The 19,327-nt window shown below is 46.3% G+C and overlaps 1 protein-coding gene across 4 annotated transcripts in view; it reads right to left on the bottom strand.

The window, feature by feature from the left end:
- syt1a (synaptotagmin Ia) overlaps window positions 1-19,327 on the bottom strand; it is a 231,418-nt gene that overhangs the window by 142,429 nt on the left and 69,662 nt on the right. For 2 of the 4 annotated variants that reach the window (XM_035426718.1, XM_035426717.1), the window contains one exon: window positions 6,662-6,723. The gene's annotated coding sequence lies outside the window, so the exon portion shown is untranslated. Of the gene's footprint in view, window positions 1-6,661; window positions 6,724-9,460; window positions 9,702-19,327 lie in introns of those variants that run through there. The other 2 variants (XM_035426720.1, XM_035426716.1) reach the window with 2 other exon arrangements.

The following is a 19,327-nucleotide window of genomic DNA, read 5'->3' as shown; positions in this document are numbered from 1 at the left end:
TGAGCCTGTGACGTGGCGGGTGGGGTTGGGGGGTGGGGGTCAGCTGAGCTTAGCTGGCTCGGGGGTGGGAGGACTGTGGAATTCCGCCAGCAGGTGCCCAGGGCCCTTCCTCTGGTTGCCATGGAGATCTCGCTCAGCCCCAGCAGGAAATCACCTACCCCTCACACACACACACACACACACACACACACACGCACACACACGCACGCACACACTCACACACACACACACACACACGCATGCATGCATAAACACACACACACACAGGCAGTCACACTCACTCACTCATTCACACACACACACATGCATGCATAAACACACACACAGGCAGTCACACTCACTCACTCACACACACACACACACACACACACACACACACACGCCAGCAGCTGGCTAATTTCCGCAATGAGAAAGACGACCAGCTGACCCCTGAGCATCCGTTCAGTCTTGATTATCCGAGTCTCTGGATATTTTTCTTTGGCATTTGCGTGAGGGAAGAGGGGAGGCGGGGGTTACGAAGGGGATGGGGGAGGGGGCGTGGCATCCTTACCCCTGGAACTGATTCAGCTGCATTCTGACCCCCAGGCACAGCTGGTATTTTTCACCTGAACCTGTCGCAAACCAACTGGACTGAGAGGCTTATTTTTAAAACAAGTCTTTTCATTCGGGGCGAGTTTAAGAAGGATTAAACGGTCAACATTTGCACTTTACATCACTTAAACCACAAAGAGGCACGTGCACAGACCAACAGCTGCCTACAGTTTTTCATTTAATTAAGCTATTATGTCTAACCTCAACCCGCCTGTGCACATTACACATTTTAATATATATTTAATACTCGCTGAGCCTATTTGACTCACTGCTTCACTGTTTAATTTTCACTGCAGAATAAAATGCTTTATTTCACACGTGCATGTTAGATAACAACTCGACATTCCGAAGTTTCATCGCAATCAAAACTCGCTGTCATGACACATCGGAACGGGCTGACACGCGCGTGATGTGCGCTGATGAGTCGTCTGACAGGCTTTGAGTGACACGCGACGGTTACACAAGTGGCCCACAATGCCTCTGTGTAACCGACAGATACTCCGGCGCCGTCGCTTACGGTCAGCACAGCGCCCGGGTCACACGCATATTTAAAACGGTCCTCTTTCCACGCCGGTGACTTTCAAAAACGTGCCTGCAGAGCCCTGAGTGTTTTCAAAGCCAGATCTGCATGTGCAAGTTTAAACTGAGGACCATGCAGCAGAATCATTCTGTTCTGCATACTGCTTAAATCATTTCTTTCTTTCTTTTTTTTTTCTTGTCAGGACCTGGCAGGTGTTTAATGGATGTCTAAAAGGTGGAACCATTTCAAAAACATATCTGGTCAGGTCACCATCCGTAAAGCAGTCTCATTTCCACAAAACATTTTTCATATTTGTACCTAAATTCGTATTGTGTACATGACACTTCACTGCATTTGGAATACACCCGGACAACACTGTCTACATAAAATCTAAAACTAAATGGACATTTCCAATATGATACCTCAGCCATATAAAGCCCTGAATACTTCCGTGCGCTCATCCTTGTCTATGCACGACATCATTGCCGTTCCTAATGAAAGTCCATTCATTGCTGTACCCTCCTGGACGAGGGCGGGCGGGCGGGCGGGCGGGCGAGCGGGCGGGCGAGAGCGGGCCCGGTGCGGCACTTTGAACCCGCAAACTAATGGACCTGGAGTACTTCGCCACAGCCCACTCCAGGAAGCGGGATTAGTTCGGTTTTTCAGACAGAAAGGACAGAATGGCGTGTATCTCACCCACGCGGGGGTATTGAGATTAGACAAAGACTGGGGGGGGGGACAGGGGGGCGGGGGGGGGGGGGGCAGGCAGAAGCAGTGGGCGGCCCTTCTCCCGCGGGCCACGGTGAACTTTTCAGATAAAAAGCAGCCGTTTCACGGGCACAACAGAGCCGGGCCAATCAGGCGCCCTTATATGGCAAGCGGAGCAGGAGCAGATGGGAGCCGGTTTTACTCCCACAAACAGCCAATCGGCCTTTCCTGTTAAAAGCGTTTCGGCCGAGTTTATGTAAATTTGACCCCCCCCCCCCCGCCCCCTTCCCCATCGCGCTCGGCCGATTGGCTGTGCCGGGCAGCGAGCCGCCGGGCTTGGCTCCGTGCCCCGCTGGCGCCAGCGGCGCGCCGATAATGGCGGGTTCTGCCGCGCGGTCCGGAGAGAGGGCCCGGGTCGGGTCGCGTGTGCGTGCGCGGAAGCCCCCCCCCCCCCCAAACACAAGCCGCGGCCGCGATTAGCAGGGTAATCCGTCTTGTTCTCGTTGAGGAACACGGCGTTCCCCCCGGCCCGGTCAATAGGTCAGTCTACGCCGCGGCCAGCGCGTCCCCGTCATCGCCCGCGCGAACACAAGGGGGGACTACGGCCGCCGCCGCCGCCGCGCTAGCTCGCCAGCGAGCGCCAAGGTTCTCCCCGCCAGGGCGTTACGTAACCGAGCAACAATTATCAGATGGTGTCATCGCCACCATACGCGCTTTACCCAATCGGCTTCGGAGGGAGCCTCAGACCGTGTTTTTACTTTCCGGATAGATTCCGCACACTCTGATTACTATAGCGCACAGACGAGGCACAGTGAAAGTGTCCCCTAAAAAGACCCAACAGCAACAGGGTTTGGGCCATTTAGTATAGCACCTTCAGAAGCCTTACAGGACCCATTCTCTCAAAGACACTGAATGTATCTGTTTTTGCCGCTAATAATATGACTCTAATAATGGTTTTCAACAGGTTAGATTATTTTTTAAATTATTATGATGAGATTTTTTCTAAAACATATTGACCAGCTTACAATGGGCTCTCATATCTCGCATATGAACGCCCTGCGCACTGTTTGCACGATTTGCCACAAAAAAATAAAATAAAATAAAAAAAGAGGCAACCCTGACCCATTATTATTGACTCCTCTATCCACACATACATTACCGGTATGAAACTGCGCCCGATTCCCCCCGAGCCGTGGCAGAACGGTCGAAGTGCGAATCAAAAGGAGCTCGGAAGCTAAATTAAATGCCGTCGTGACAGGATTCAGATATCAGGAGCGAGGCGCGCCCGGGAACAGGGAAATTGGCAAAAAGGTGGGGGGGGGAGAACAACACGGCGCGCGGCGGCGGCGTGGCCCCGCTGTCGAAAGGGTCCCTCACGAGAGCCGCGTCTAAAAGCGGGAGGCGCTGAAAGCACTCCGCGCCGCCACAAGTGGCCCCTAATGCACCCCGGGGAGGGGGGGGGGGGCGCGAGAGGGGGGCCCTGTCACGCCGTAGTTCCGAGAGCGCGAGACGAAATCCGGAAGCGCCCTCTAATGCGCCGCGCGCGATCTCGCGTCTCGCAGGGATGTCGCTGCGCTTCAGAAGCCCCTCGGAAACACTCACCGGTTAGCTTGGACTCAAGTAAACAGTACGGGGAGTACCGCACGCTTGGGAGGAGTGGATTAATGTCTGTCCGGAGCCGGGCATTGTGTGTAGCAGTTTTTTTTTTTTTTTTTTAAAAGGCCAATGTGATGCTAGGACGTGTAGCATAAAGCACACATAAAAGTACATAGGTATAAAGTAACTGAGGTTACACTGGTGTTATGCAATGAATTTGTCAGTCCACACACGTGCATAGTCCTGGGCAGCATATTGCAAGAAAGATAGAAAAGCTCTTGCACAATGAAAGGGGAAAAAAAGTACAAAGAAGGGCAACTAAACGAGTTCCTAGCATCAAATATAAATGTAATGAAATGTTAGGAAATGAAACACAGGACCAAAGATAAGATTATGGGGCTGAAATATCAGAAAGATCGGACAAGTCAAGATTGAAACGGGGCCATTTTCCCTGGGGAATACCCATATATATATTTTTTTCTCCAATGAATCAAAGAACTTGTCAAGTCTAGCAGCAGAGGAGGAGAGCCTGGGGGTGTTTAAGTCAACGCTTGATGACATGCGCTCAAGCCTGTGGGTAAATGATGAGCCTTGATAGACTGAATGGTCTATTTTCATCATTTCACTGTATATTCTTTGGATTATGTGCCCTTATTTGTCCATCACTTTGACTTAAAAATAGATGGCAAAGTTTACCTTTCCTTCACAAACACAGTTTGGGTTTTGTGGAACTCAATTTCCAGTGCACTACAAGGGCATGTAACAGATGACACACAGTATTCTTTCAGTACAGGGTTACCTATGGTATTGACAGTCATTTTTATGGCTTCAATATTCAAGCTTTTATTGGCGTGTTTCCATCACAACATTGCACTGCTGGGACTAGACCCTGTAGCACTTCTCATGACGACCCTGGTGGCCCACACTACAGCACACAACCTTAAGCTTGCCAACTTCACATACATCTTCATAAACTTATTTTAGAGCAATTGTACTTCAGCATAAAAATAAATACTGATTGGATAACAGTACATACTGTCGGCAGAGCAGCAGTGTGCCTCAATAACAATCTTGCAATTTAATTTATCAGGCACCAGTGAAAACCCTAGATGGAAAAGCTAATGTTCAAAGGCTGCTTTATACTTCTGCACAGTTCATGTAATTCGTGTTGTGTGAACGGGCACAGCATTTATACTTGTGCGGCATTTTGTACAGGCGCAGGTTGTCTGCTTAAAATTCCTGAACTACACGAGTGACCACATGTGACCCTGTAACCCACCAATCATCATCTGCGTGGCGTAGCGGGTTGCTAACTTCACGCTTTTAAATTCTTGGGGAAGTGGGCCAAGGCGACATCGACGTGGACGTGGCCTGCAACCTTCACACATGCTGCACATTCCACAGAACCCCGACACACCATCACGTGTTCTTCGCAGAATTATAAAACAGCCTCTCACAGCACAGGAAGGGCTACCGGCGGGTTCAGATTTGTGTGTCGCATTGGGACACAAACACATTTCAGCAGCAGGCGGATACAGGGTCAGTCCTCCAGGGGGCTTTCCCAGAATGCCCCTGAGACTAATAGCTGTTCCATTCTGGGCAGGTCACATCCTCCTTCGTATCAAATTAAGGCGGCAAACCCTCGGATACACAGAGCCAGTGCCCTTATGACCTCATCTCCAAGCAAATGTGTGTAGCTGCTCTCTTCCGCGGAGAAGCATGCCGTGGATTATGCTGTGAGCCGAGAGGATTAGGAAAGGGGAATCTCTGATAATGCAGTCACATGAAAAGACGGAAAAACGGAAAAATGCCCGTGGGGCGGCTGTGGCCACGGCGGCGCGGCAGAGCTGCTCTCCACCTGCAGGAGCGTCACACAGTGACCATAGAGTACCGCGATGCAGCAGCACGGACATCACACAGTGACCATAGAGTACCGCGATGCAGCAGCACGGACATCACACAGTGACCATAGAGTACCGCGATGCAGCAGCACGGACATCACACAGTGACCATAGAGTACCGCGATGCAGCAGCACGGACATCACACAGTGGCCATAGAGTACCGCGATGCAGCAGCACGGACATCACACAGTGACCATAGAGTACCGTGATGCAGTAGCACGGACATCACACAGTGACCACAGAGGACTGTGATGCAGGAGCACAGTCGGGGCACAGTGACCATAGAGTACCGCGATGCAGCAGCACGGACATCACACAGTGACCATAGAGTACCGCGATGCAGCAGCACGGTCGGGGCACAGTGACCATAGAGTACCGCGATGCAGCAGCACGGTCGGGGCACAGTGACCATAGAGGACCGCGATGCAGCAGCACGGTCGGGGCACAGTGACCATAGAGTACCGCGACACAGCAGCACGGTCGGGGCACAGTGACCATAGAGGACTGTGATGAATACAGATGCTGATGGGACCGGGAGATCTGATTGGTTTACGATCATGTGTCTTTGGGCAGTGTTGATGGCAGGATGTGCCTTGCATCAATCACCCCTCCCCCTACCCATGCCTACCCCCACCCCCACGCTCAAGGGCATAAGCAGGTATCCTCTTCCATCACAGTGCACTATCCATCAAACAACCAGAGAACAGACTCCGGTAACTAACACTCCACACAATCCCTCCCCAAAAATCCACCCATACCACAGGCAAAATTGTTCACTTAATGTCTGGTTTAAAATAGATAGTCAGAAAATAGTCTTTTTCTGCCAGTTGTCCACTTGGCACTTCATATCCAACACAACACCCATCCAGTAAATAGTAATGACTCACGTTCAACCTGGTCAAGTTAATTTGCCTGACCGTTAAACACAGGCTCTTATAAACATGGTTTTCAAATGTACCATCAAGTTTAACTGAATGCTTTTTTTCCCCCAGCCTTTCGTTGTCTGTGTTTAAATCAGACGAAGTCACACTTGCCATCTCTTATCAGCCATTAGCACAGGGAGAAGGGCTCCACCTGAGTAATGTGTGAAGCCACCAGCTGCCAGGCTAATAATAGAATTCCATTTATAAGAGCACTACTGCAGCTATAGCACCTATACGAGTATCCCATCATGCACTGCTCTATTTGCCCTACATGAAGGTTGAATATACTGTTTTTTAAAAAATAAAAAAAATATGCTGTCTAATTGGATTCCTTACACATAGCACTCTGTCCGTGTCACATTAGTGGACCCCATTGGCATTTAATGAACACAACACAAAACAGCATAAAATAATCACTTACAGTATCGGCTAACTGGGTGTGGCCTCCACTTCCTTCCTCTGTCCTACAGTGGTACTGGTTCACTGCAAACAAAAAAAGAATTGGGCCCACATTAATGCCCGAAAGCGGACCCGTTTAGGGACAGAGCTTCTTTCCGTGAGGTGCAAAACGGGGAAAGGGAGAAGGGGGGTGTGTGGGGGGTGTGAGTCGCGGCGCAATTTAAATTCATCGGTGTCCCTAGATAGGGGCCTCTAAATAACAAATCCCATTTTCCCAAGAGGCAATCTGTCTGCAGAGAAAGACAGGAATACGACATACAGTAAATATACACAAAAGGGATGGCCTCCTTCCCCATTGGCTATGCATGAAAGTAGGCCAGAGCAGTGGGGGGCGGGGGGGGGGGGGGGGGCACAATGACTCACATGACGCCAGGGTCGACCACTACATTCATAAAACATCCCCACTCAAGGTTTTTCATTAAAGAAGAGACTAAACACCCAAACGTCTCCAGCACAGCGTGCTGCTGTGTTAGGGCACCAGGGCACGTGAGCTGGGCGTACGACGCCATTTCACTGAAGAAGGCAGCACGCTTGACACGTTATGATCTTGAAATGAAATGATCCATAGAGCGCAGCTTTAAAAGGCTGTTTAAAAATGTAAGACGTCTCGACCGCTCCCAATACGTAGGGCTATTTCTGGCAGGCACGAGGTCCTTGATGATGGTTTGCAATGTACGCTAGAATACTCCACGTGGTCCAATGCTCCAATACCGCATCCTAGGAAAATCGGCAAATGGCATGCTAAACGCAGAAGCAGCTTAAAGCTAGCCTCTCGCGCGCCTTGTCAGTCAGAAATGACACGAGAGCTCGGAGCCTTTCCCAATGGGCTGGAGTTTGTGTTGCCTTATTCGGAACCTTCAATTAAGTCTGTTTTGAATTAAAACGCCACCACCGTGGCCCACGGGCGTTTTAAAAGTGAGCTGCCGTGACTTTATTAATTAAGATGGCTCTAAATAAAAAATTGATTGTCAAGAAAATTAATTACAATATGTGCATGTCCACAATAAGACGAGAGCAGATAAGAGCACGTAAATGAAATCTGAAAAGGAAGTAGGCTAGGTTTGTACTCTTGAGGTTTATGTTTTAATGGTAATGGAGATGGGTAATTAAGGCTTTTTCTTTCCTTTTTTTTTTTTTTTTTTACATTTTTATTAAGTGCAGACCAATTCCGATTGAAAATGTTCACTCAGTATTACAATTCAAAACAACCGACACATGCTGTTTCTATACTAATCTTTAACACAAGGAGCGCGAAGGTCATCTAAAGGATTCAAAACACTCTTCAGAACAACCCTTGGGATGTTGTTCCAACACATTCGCAAAGAAACCATGTGAAATGCATTTCCTTGATACGTTATTGCATTAATACCTTCCCCAGGATTAATTATCGAACCTATCGTGATTTAATAGAAAATAAACACCAAATGACTATTCTAATAAAATGTATGTTCTTTTTAATTGAATTATATATATATATATATATATATATATATATATATATATATCCTGAAACGACAGCCATTTGTCAAACAATGTTATCACATACAACGTAACCTTGGTATTAATGAATCCATCCATCACTTCTAACTATTGTACTGTGTAACCAAGGATATGTCCCTTAAATACTTTTTCCCACATTTGTATCATAACAAAGATGGTCATTACACTTTCGTCAACTACGAAGCCAAGCCTCTATCCATTAAAGACAATTTTCCACATAATATTTATTTAGCCTAGGTTATTCTGATTTCCCCCAACAACGTTGAAAAACGGAGCCCTGATCGGAGGATTACTTCAGCGCTGGGTTTTTAGGCGTGACAGAAACTATATATCAACTGGATTAAACGCCAACACAATAGATTACTAAAAATACAAACGACAAGCAGCGCCGCTGTGGCCAACATTATGGATACGCCTAGTATTTTGCAATTGGCGAGGCTGTTAATATGTTATGACGGAAGTAGGCTACAGAGGAACTGCACTTTGCAATTCCCTCAACATTAAAGCTCTACATCCGTGTTATGGATGGTAGATTTTAATTTACTGTCGATAGGTTGTTTCCTGTTTCAGACTAGTCGTTTCGGCCATTATTCGTGTCGTTTTATTTTAAAAAATTAACACTTTGACACGTTCCGTTATAGGCTACACTTTGTTATAGCTTAATGTTTGCTATTAATGTGTGAAGCAAATAAACGTACGTTGTCAACCTTCCGAGACGATGCCTTTGTATGTCGCAAACAAAGGATGTGTAGGAGTTTACCGAATCGAGAAATATAGCCTACCTAAGCTATTGTAGCTTGTGCAGCGTCTGGAGGGAAGGATTCGCTTCCATGTGCTTTAAAAAACGAAAAGGACGCTGTCAGTTTTCATTATTGAAGTCCAAGAATGCTTTTTGAAATTCGCGTCACAAACCACGGCATTAATTTCCACCAATTTACTTTAATTTAACTCAATTTATGCTACATCGGTGTCCAAGTAGCGTGGCCTCAAATTAATTGGATATCTTGGTTGGCCAGTCAATCAAAATTGCTTCCTAAAAGGACAGGTTGTGTTTATCACCTGCCTTTCTCCTTCTCGCGAAAATTTCTCGCAGCAAAGACAAAACAACAAATGTCGAAACGTAAACGGCAGGCTGAAACTAATTTGGCATCGCTGGAAAACCCCAACACGCGCTCAACAACCTCCAAAAGATTTCTTTGAAATATTTCAGATAATTTTTGCGATTCTGTCAATGTGTCAGATAAAGTGATGGAGTACTCACCCATTAAAGTCAGAAAGGGGCTTTTTAGATTCAAATCTTAAAATCCACAGAGTGCAGTTTGTGATTGCAAGCCGATGCCTAGAGTAGACCAACGGAAAATCGTGTCACCTAATATCTGTTGGTTTGGGCGAATCATTTGCAGCGATCTCATTAGTCCTTTCCTTATGCCATCACCAGCACTCCGTACTGTGATCTCGCGCTGTGGAGGCTGGCTCAACCTACCAACCGCTACTGTACGTTAATGAAATGCATTTTCCCCTTACACGTCAAAAATGTGCGTTCGATGGTAAAAGCCTATAGGGGGCACGTTTTAATAGCTTAATTCTCTTATTCATTCGTTTATTCGCTTTTTCCCCCCCACTGTCATTTTTTAATTCGCGGTGGGATTTTAACTGTGTGGGTCGAGGGGCGAGTATAAATGAATCGTCGTGTTTGTAATCAGCACTAGAAATTGGACAGCTACAATAACACGTACAGCGCGTCCTCGAGCGAAGTGTTTGCTCTTCTCGCTGTGTTTTTTTCTCTCGATAGGTATACGTTTTAATTAAGATGATAGATGAAGGTTCATCCAGATTCAAGGGTAATGTACAGAACGGGGAAAAAAGTTGAATCCTTTGTACAGATTGTCCCGATTACTGTCCATATGGCCAATGGCAGTCAATTATGCACTAGCACGTTCACTTCCTGCTGACGGCACATCATTGTAGTCAAGCTGTTCATTTGCAATGGAAAAATGTAAAATGGCATATAAAATAATTTTTGCTAAAAAATGTGTCCAGTGCCACAACTCCTTCTTATATCTCCTTTTAAATCTAAAAGTAGGTTAGGCTAAATCAGACGAAAATTTCCATTTTCAGGAGATGCGTTACATTTCGGAAGTCTATATTATTGCCTCGAGCCTTGTAAATGTTACGTGACGGATGCACGTGCGTGTTGACAATAATTGCCCCACACACAATTTTCATTCTATTTGGATCCGTTCATTTCCGCAGATCACCTGCCGAGACAGGCCAGATAGACTAGTAAATAGAATCGTGGAGTTCACCCGTCTTCATTAATAATGATGGGAGTGATGCTGAAGGTTCCCCCTTACCAGCTAATTTAGCCCCGTGCATCAAACTGCTACTGCCTGCACAGTGTACCGTACGCGGACCTCTAAGCTCTACATATCCTGTATAAGTAGTTAACATACACGATGCACGCGTTCTTTTTTTTCAACGTCAAAAGGCGTATCTGGGAAGATTCCACAACGAGGCAGTGTAGGCATTAGCAACGACGTTAACTTGTATCTCTACAAATAACCTAAACAGAACGGGACTTACTTCCCCCAATGATGAGCACGGCAATGGGATTTCATTCCTAATTCAGAGCTCTTGAGGGATGTATTTCGTATTTTTGGTTTATTTCACTATTCCTCAGCACCTGAATTAGTCCTGAAGATGAAGTGTTTATCACAGACAATGCAGCTCATTCAGAGAGTAGTTCAGCATGTCCTTGTACATGTCGTGGTAATAATAATATTAACTTTATTTTTTATCACATAAATAAGAGAGAATAAAAGAGATGAAAATATTTTTTGAAAAATATTCAGAAATAATCATCCAATAAATCGTGCAACCGCAAAATAGTTTTGTATTAAGGTGGTCTAGGTTAGAAAGAGGTTAAGGTGAAGAAGTGCACAGCGTTCACTTATGTGACTAAACTTAGGTTAACAACTAAGTGCTGGCATTTGATAAAGAAGGCAAACGCCTGGGCAGTCATGACATATTACTGTGCCAACCAGCTGAAATGCACCTTTTGGTGCCAAAACTTAAAAAATAAAATAAAATAAATAAATAATCAGGTTGCACAAACAGTGAATGTAATTAGCGGGCATTCGAGGTACTGTGAGTTATGCAAGACGGGAAATAATAAACCAAGCATTACATTTAAGGGAGCTGCAGCATAAACAAAGACTTACGGAATGAGAAGAGAGCCCTACAATGTCGGACACTATGAGTTTTGGTTCCACCAGAACCTTTGTTTTTTATTTTTATTTTTTTCCTCACATACTGAGCTAAATTAATTCAAGTTACCAAGGGCTCTGTGCGCTCAGTATCACACCGTATTTAGAACGATCTAGAAGATCAGCAGGACCGTTGCATCCCAGAACAGTGGCAGTATAAAATATACGTCGATGCCGTGGCAACAAACAGCAGATCACTTAGTCTCGCTCGAGATGCCAGAACTCGAGATGGTAGCGACGCGAGGGGGAAGGCAGCCAAGGACACTGTTAGCGTTAGCCCCTGCCAGGGCGCAGCCGTGTGCCAAGCGCATGGGACCAAGTCAAAAAAAGGGCCGTTCTCCCCGCGTATCAGAGTCGCGTGTGTTTGTGCGCCTTTCCATCGGCCCTGCCGACCCGCTCATTTCACAAACACTGGCGAAATGGGAACGATAAAACGGACAGATGGGATTCTTCCCGCTAAAGGCTCCTTAAAGGACACATTACTCATCCTTCGGTTTGCCACCTCCTTCCCAGACTCCCTTTCTTCTTCTGCCTATGGAGCCCATTTATTTACTCTCTCTCTTTCTCTCTCTCTCTCTCCCTTTCTTTCTCTCTATCTCTTTCTCTCTCTGTCTTTCTCCCTGTCTCACTATCTTTGTCTTTCGCGCTCTCTTTGTTTCTCTCTCACTGTCTTTCTCTCTCTCACCCTCTCTTTCTCTCTTGTTCTCTCTGTATTTCTCTCTCTCGCTCTCTGTTTCTCTCTCTCATCCTCTCTTTCTCTCTCTTACCCTCTCTCTCACTCGGTCTCTCACTCTGCTTCTCTCGCTCTCTGTTTCTCTCCCCCACTGTCTTTCTTTCTCTCATACTCTCACCCGCTCTCTTTCTCTCTCTCACTCCCTCTCTTTCTCTCTCTCTCTCTCCCTCCTGCCGGGGGTCTTTTGTTTTCCTGCACTCAGAGTGGTGACCGCAGGCCCCGGGCTGCCTTCGTCAGTTATTATGGATGTTGTTTTTTTTTCAGTTTGGTTTTTTGTGTGCCTATATTGTGCATTTACTGAGGTTCCCAGGACACGGGTCTGAATGTCACCACTGATTCACAGAGCAGCCATTTTCAATCGTCCACCAGACGTGTTAGATTTACTCATTCTGTGTCTGTGTGGACTCATAGCGGAATGGCCTTCAGTGGGGGAACTGCAGTTAGAAGTGGGAGGTGAGGTCCATCAAGCCCCTGGAGTGCTGCTTCAATCCCATCAACACTTTATGTCCCTGATCTACCTCTAAGTGTCCCAACTCTATGGTGTTCTGGACACATACACAGTAAAATGTTGTTGTCCAGTGTTGATTCAACTCTAAAAAATTCACAGTAAAACGTCCCAATGGGGACCAAATGTTAGCTGTTAGTGTTGAATTAACACCGGACATTTTACTGTGCAGGTGGATTACAGACCTGCAGCAGAGCAGACTTTTTAATTAGGCAAAAAGGGGCGAAATGTCGATGAGTTTAAACGTTTAAAATTTCAGGTGGAAAGCGTAAAAAAAGCGGAGGGCGCGGCCTTTCCGTCACAGTGAGCCCAGCCCGAGAGTGCGGCTGCAAGGGAACAGAGTGGGCATTAAACTGTTTGTCATGCCCAGTGGCTCGCGAACACGCTCTCCCTCTGACAACGTGAATAATGGCTTTCGCTCAGTCGAAAAATGATGACATGCAAATGAAGCCTTGGATACAGGTCAGAGCTATGAGGCACTCCGGTCCTTATCAATAGAATGCAAAAAGAAATAAATAAATAAATAAAAACAACCAAATGACTCCACGGGCTAATTTACCCAAGGGGGGGGAACAGTGGAGCCAATTCAAAGAAAACAAACAGAACCAGAGCCCGCCCGGCCAGACTTGGATAATAGACCAAATGGATTTCTGAGGAGGACAGAATTTAAATAACAGGTCTTTACGCATCCGAGCGCGATTTTGCTCCCCGCACCGCTCGCTCTTTTTAAAGGAAGAGAGAGAGAGAGAGAGAGAGAGAGAGAGAGAGAGAGAGAGAGAGAGAGAGAGAGAAAGGCATGCATAAACCATAACTTCATCTCAGCCAGCGCGTCTACATAATAGCAAAGCAATAACGTGTCAGCTCACCACAAGGCAGAGCGGGTTCTCAGACACAGGTGAATAACTCATGATTGGATAATGATCTGGGAAATAAGATTTTTTGTGTGTGTATTGTATTTTATGATGATGCATTCTAATGTTGGTTAAAGAAAGACGAAGTTCTCTCCTTTTTCATGAGATGTTTCTGGGTAAGAGGCTGATATTTGAAAACAGAGAGGGAACTGCGATACTGAGGCAAGTCCATGCTTCAGGGCCATTGTGCCCTGGACCCCTGATGGACATTATATTACATTACATTACATTTCATTCGGCAGAGACTTTCATCCAAAGCGACGCACAATAAGTAAAAACCGAAGGTCGTTGGAACAACTACACAACACAGGTCACACAACGCACAACTCTCATAAAGTACAGCATCGGTTATCCATAGCCGTGAACGTCAAGCCTAGTTCACACGGTAAGCGTAGGCTAAAACCAGAAAAGTTATGGCGAGTCATAAACAAAAAGAAGTGAGGCATGATTACTGAAGATATGACAAAGAGCTACAACATCAAGATGTTGAAACGAGTGCAACACGAAAGTGCTAGATGATCAAGACACAAGCGATACACTGGAGTGATACTGGATTGGGGGTAACCCTGTGGAGGAGAAGTGTGGATTGGGGGTAACCCTACGGAGGAGTACTGTTAGAGTTAATCAAGCTACAGGCTGAAGAGATGCGTCCTCAGACCACGGTGGAAAGTGACCGACTGGACAAGGGTTCAACCCCCAAGCTGAGTCTCACAGTCAGACCTCATAAACAGTGCCCTCTGCCAAACTGGCACTCTACCCGTACCCCGAGGGTTAAGGGGCCCCTGTGACAGACTGGTGCCCTGTCCTGTGGGCGCGCTCGTACGCCACACATCTGCCACACATCTCCTTCCTGCTTCCAGCCAGCTCAAGACGAGCCAGCCAGGACTCTTATGATGAGTCACGCAACGCAGGCTCTGGAAACATGACGTCCATTACAAGGGTGTGAGATGGACCGGGAGCGGGCAGGGATGGTATCGGAAAAGGGCAAACGCTTAATTATGGCCCGCCGTGGTCCGAGCGACTGACAGAGACAGGGCCCCTCAGCCACAACGCAGACCTTTGTAATTGACTTTCTGTACGAGTCGACGGGGGAAGGGCGATTGGGGGGGGGGGGGGGGGGGGGGGGGGAGGGCGCCTAACGAGGCTGTGAACCCTTGGAGGTGTCGGTGCCCATTTTGAGGCCCCCTGTCAAATTAAAAGTTTTCTGACATGTGAGCGCTCGAGGTCATTGATATTTCTTTTACGCAGCTCGAGCTTTCCAGGAAGAGCGTCTTTATTCCGAGCCAGAGAACTCATCAGCTGCAGTCACTGCCGCAGGTCTCTCATTACACAGTTAAATTCAAAAGTGTCTGAAAGGAGAGTGACACAATCCATGTGGTTCTGGCTCTGTACGTCCAGCACAGTGGATCTGAACTCAAGCAATGAATATGAGTTTAAAGTGCGGACTGTCGGCTGTAATTTCAGTATACTTACGCCCATATCGGGTGATCCGTGTAGGAACTGCAACCCTTTTTATGCATAGTCCCCCTATTTCAGGGGAGCAAAGTAAAAAACAAAGCTGTATGACCAGACACAAAAAGCTGGTCTGTGCATCTGCATAAAGAAAAATGCTGAAAACAGCCTTTATTCAAATCATTTTAAAATAAAAAAGCATCATCAGGAAAAGTGACTTTCCCTTCTGTGACCCAGGCCAGGCATATCTGAATGGAAATAAACACCTGGTCCCCCAGGTGTGTGCAGCATTAAACAGCTGCTTATTCGCAAAATCGCCTTCAAATGCCGAGGGAGAAAATTGTCATTTATCTCCAATCGACATACTGTTAGCATGGTAACCGACGGTAACCCAGGCGTGAAACTATATCATAAGTATAGCATGGCGCTCAGCAAGTGCTCGTAGAGAATAAACTGACACAACGTCCAAAGGCTTAGGCATGAATGTGCCATGGGCCATATCTGGCAACATCAACAGATAATCTACAACTTATACGCTACGTAAATCACACCAGATCAGCCCAATTCCTGGTGCGTTTGTCGGTCACTATGGTGATTAATTAAAGAAATGCCTCCTGCTGAATGTATACTTCGCACGGCTGCATTGAAATTATATCCTGAGATTGTAGTGTGTTTTCTAATTTCAAGTCACAGTGTTCAGGAATACCAGCAGAGAAGGTTTGCTTTACAGGAATGCCTTTATGATACACACACACACACACACACACACCACATTTAAACCTGGACCATGTTTCAGCACTCAAGGACAGTGGCAGTTGGAGCAGGCAGCAGGGTTAACCGTTATTCAATTAGGATAATCAACACTGCCTTAATGTTACAGGCCAAGCTGCTCGACTGCATGCATGTATGTAAACACAATCATAAATCTATTTGAAAACACACACACACACACACAGACACACACATCATTTGCATTTTGGCACAAATACACAAATATAACAGAAAGAACAAAAGAAATGAACCTGCTCTCGGGTCTCATAAGCGGAAAGTGAGCCAGCACAATAGACTGAACCTCGACAGGCAGCAGATCTGCACCATTTAAAACCCCATGAAATTCGCCCTTGGAACATTCAGATTGAAATGGCTGATTATTATCACTTGGCCTTAAGGATGCGCACATTTGGCCAGACAAGGAATTCACGGTGCAGAAATATTCCCATTTTGAACATAACAGCACCTACTAGATTATCCACAATTACTGGAAACATGCTGGTTTTTCAGCGTGTTTGACCATCGGGGGATCGTGTAAGAGTGTGTTTCCACCTTCGGCTTCAGGCATTGATTGGATTGATTAAACTAGTAAGGGCGAATGGAGTCGTTGCCCTTTAAACTCACAATGGACTTGCGAGGTCCTTCGACTCATTCTGCTGTATCTGGAATATCACCCGTCCTTGACGTAACGGAGATGTAAAAGGTAGACTATATATGAAACCTGACTAAACGGGGAGGGAAGCAGCACACTACTGAGATATGGTACTGTGTGCTGATATACTCACACACTCACATACATACATAAACACATGGACACGCACACATAGTCAAGCTGAGAATTACTGGCACCCTTGATTTAAAAAAGCAGCTCTATAAAGCAGTAGCAGCACCAGAGTTTCGGAATGAGATCCAACTTGAACTTTTTGGCCACGTCATCGGTATATCAGCTGTAAAAAGGGGAAGTATACCAAGAAGCATACCATCTCATACCAGGAAAAGCCTCTCATACCTAATATGCTGGTGGATCATTGATGCTTTTCTCTGCTGTTTTGCTTCCAGTGCTCTTGTTAAGATCAATGGGATGGTGAAGTCCACCAAGAACTACGACATTTTAGCCAAAAACCTGGCTGCCTCCGTCAGTATGCTGAGATAAAGCAGAAGGTGTACCTTTCAACTGGACAATGACTCCACACATACCTCGAAAATCATCACAGAAATGGTTCTGAGAAAACCATATCAGAGTTTTGCAACGGCCATCTCAGTCTCCAGACGAAAACCCTGAGGAAAACCAGTGGTCTGAATTGAGATGGAGGAGGGCACAGGCACAAACCAAAGGATATCAAGGATCATGAAAGATTCTTTATGGAGCAATGATTGGTCCAAAATACCTCCAAATGTGTTATCCAGCCGTATAAAACATTACAGAGAAAGGCTCAGCACCATTATCCTGGCCAGGGGTGGCTGAACCAAGTGCGGGGTGCCAAAAATTGTGAAATATCTTTTGAAATAAATGCATAATTTGAGAAATTATATTTTGGTTGAGTCTATTGAATCATGAACAAAGTACAATATTTTCCACATGGGGAAATAACAATACACCTCGGTAATGGTGTTATTTCATTTCCACAGTCTTTTTGCTCATAATTATCAAGGCTGCCAATAATTCTAGATGCGATTATACACGCATGATATATTATCTTTACATTCTCTAAACAGTCCATTTTGGAAAATGAGGTAGACCACCTTTTACCAGCGACAGTGAAAACAGATCATCAAGTGCACGTACGACCTGTTTGCCTGGAACTGTACTGAATGATCACCATGAGGCACCAGCCCAATAACAGCTTTTCTGGAACTGCACCTAAGCATGCTAAATGGGACACAGGTAAATGGTGGATTCAGGTAAAAACAAAACGACCCCTTTGACGGCAAGAGCAATATTTTTAAAGAGACAGAACAGACCCAAACGAAACGCACTCTCGATGTGGCTCAGGATCTAAGACCACTTGACTTGGGTGCAAAGGGACGTCTACACGTTAGAAACGCAACTCTCAGAAACAAAACTATTTGGTCTTTGCTCTTGTATTGCATTTGCTTTGTATTGCATTTCTTCCAAAGGAAACTTTTCGCTGTCATCACACACACACACACAGGAATGCAAACGCTATGCGGCTGCTCTACTGAAGTAGTGTGCACGTGACTCGAGCTGGTCCTGAGAGCCATCCTGGGTCTGGATGGCATCCAGTGTTGACTTCAAGGAGGGCGATAAGTTGCTTTGGCTGCTTTTTAATTATGCGCATCCAGCTTTGATTATAGCTGGTGCTGTGCGCATAACCTTTGCTTGACCCTTGTGAAATGTTACCCCACCTTTCATGTTCCTAATTAAATGTCAAGAGAGTGTTTGGGGGGTGGGGGTGGGGGTTGGGGGGGGGACTGTAGGCTGTGCTGGGCCTATCGCAGAGTCTGGGGGCATCATGTAAACGGTGCCCTCCCAAAACCATTACCCTCAGCGATCCAGGATTCAATCAGCGAGCGATTGTGTGTGGGGACCCCTTGCCGAGGTACGCCCAACAGTCCCGACGGAGCTGTCGACGTCTTGCTGGCTCGGTCTGGGGGCGAGCTGTGTCGCTGAGAGCCCGCCTCCCCGGTCTTCCCCTCGCGTCTGATACGCGATCAAACGGCCCCCTTCCACAAGCGACGTCGGTGCATTAATCAGCCAGGCGCCCGTACGCAAAGGCCTAAATCCACATTAATTCAACGGGGCCTTTTCATGTGACTTGTTTTGCATGAGATATCAATTAAGGCAGCGCACACAAGCACGCGACAAAGAGGCTCAATTAGGCCAATGGGACAAAAGCTTTGATGGATGTATGGAGTCAAAAACACCTGCTCTCGCCGCTCTCGTCCCATGAGCTCACAATGGGAAAACGCGCCTTTGTCCCGGGAAACCCAAGTCAATGGCGCAGAACAGAACGGGCGGAACGGTGGCTCCAGACAAGGAGGCTGAAGAGGGCTGTGAAGAGGCCTCGAAGCGGCTCCAGGAACCGAGGGACTGAAATGAAAGCCTGCCGTCATCCGCCTGATAATGTATGCTTTATGTCCGGACGTTTTCGGAGACGTATGTGACAACTTGGAAGGGGGGCGAAAATCCTACCATGCGAAAATGGGTGATTTATAGCCTATTACCTCGATAGTTCGATATTTTATTGTTTGGGTGCACCAATAGATTGATTTAACATCACAATCAAGGCTTAAAAGGCCAAATCTGCAACAAGCCAACTGACATACTAGACCGTTATTTTCAATGTTTTGTTTCGCTATGTTACCCAAACTCAAGCAAAAAGCGGAATTTGACAGACAGACATAGAACAGAGTGAAAGCAAATAAGCAGTTCATCAGCAGTGTTCACAGTAAGTACAGTTTTTGTGTTAGAAAGAAAGAAATTTGGTGGAGTTGCTATGGATGTGCAGCCTCTATAAAAGCCATCTTA

This window comes from Anguilla anguilla, chromosome 7 (assembly GCF_013347855.1).
Source record: "Anguilla anguilla isolate fAngAng1 chromosome 7, fAngAng1.pri, whole genome shotgun sequence".
NCBI classification, from domain to species: domain Eukaryota; kingdom Metazoa; phylum Chordata; class Actinopteri; order Anguilliformes; family Anguillidae; genus Anguilla; species Anguilla anguilla.
The sequence above is the reverse complement of the archived record's forward strand: the minus strand, read 5'-3'. Positions and strand labels throughout refer to the sequence as shown.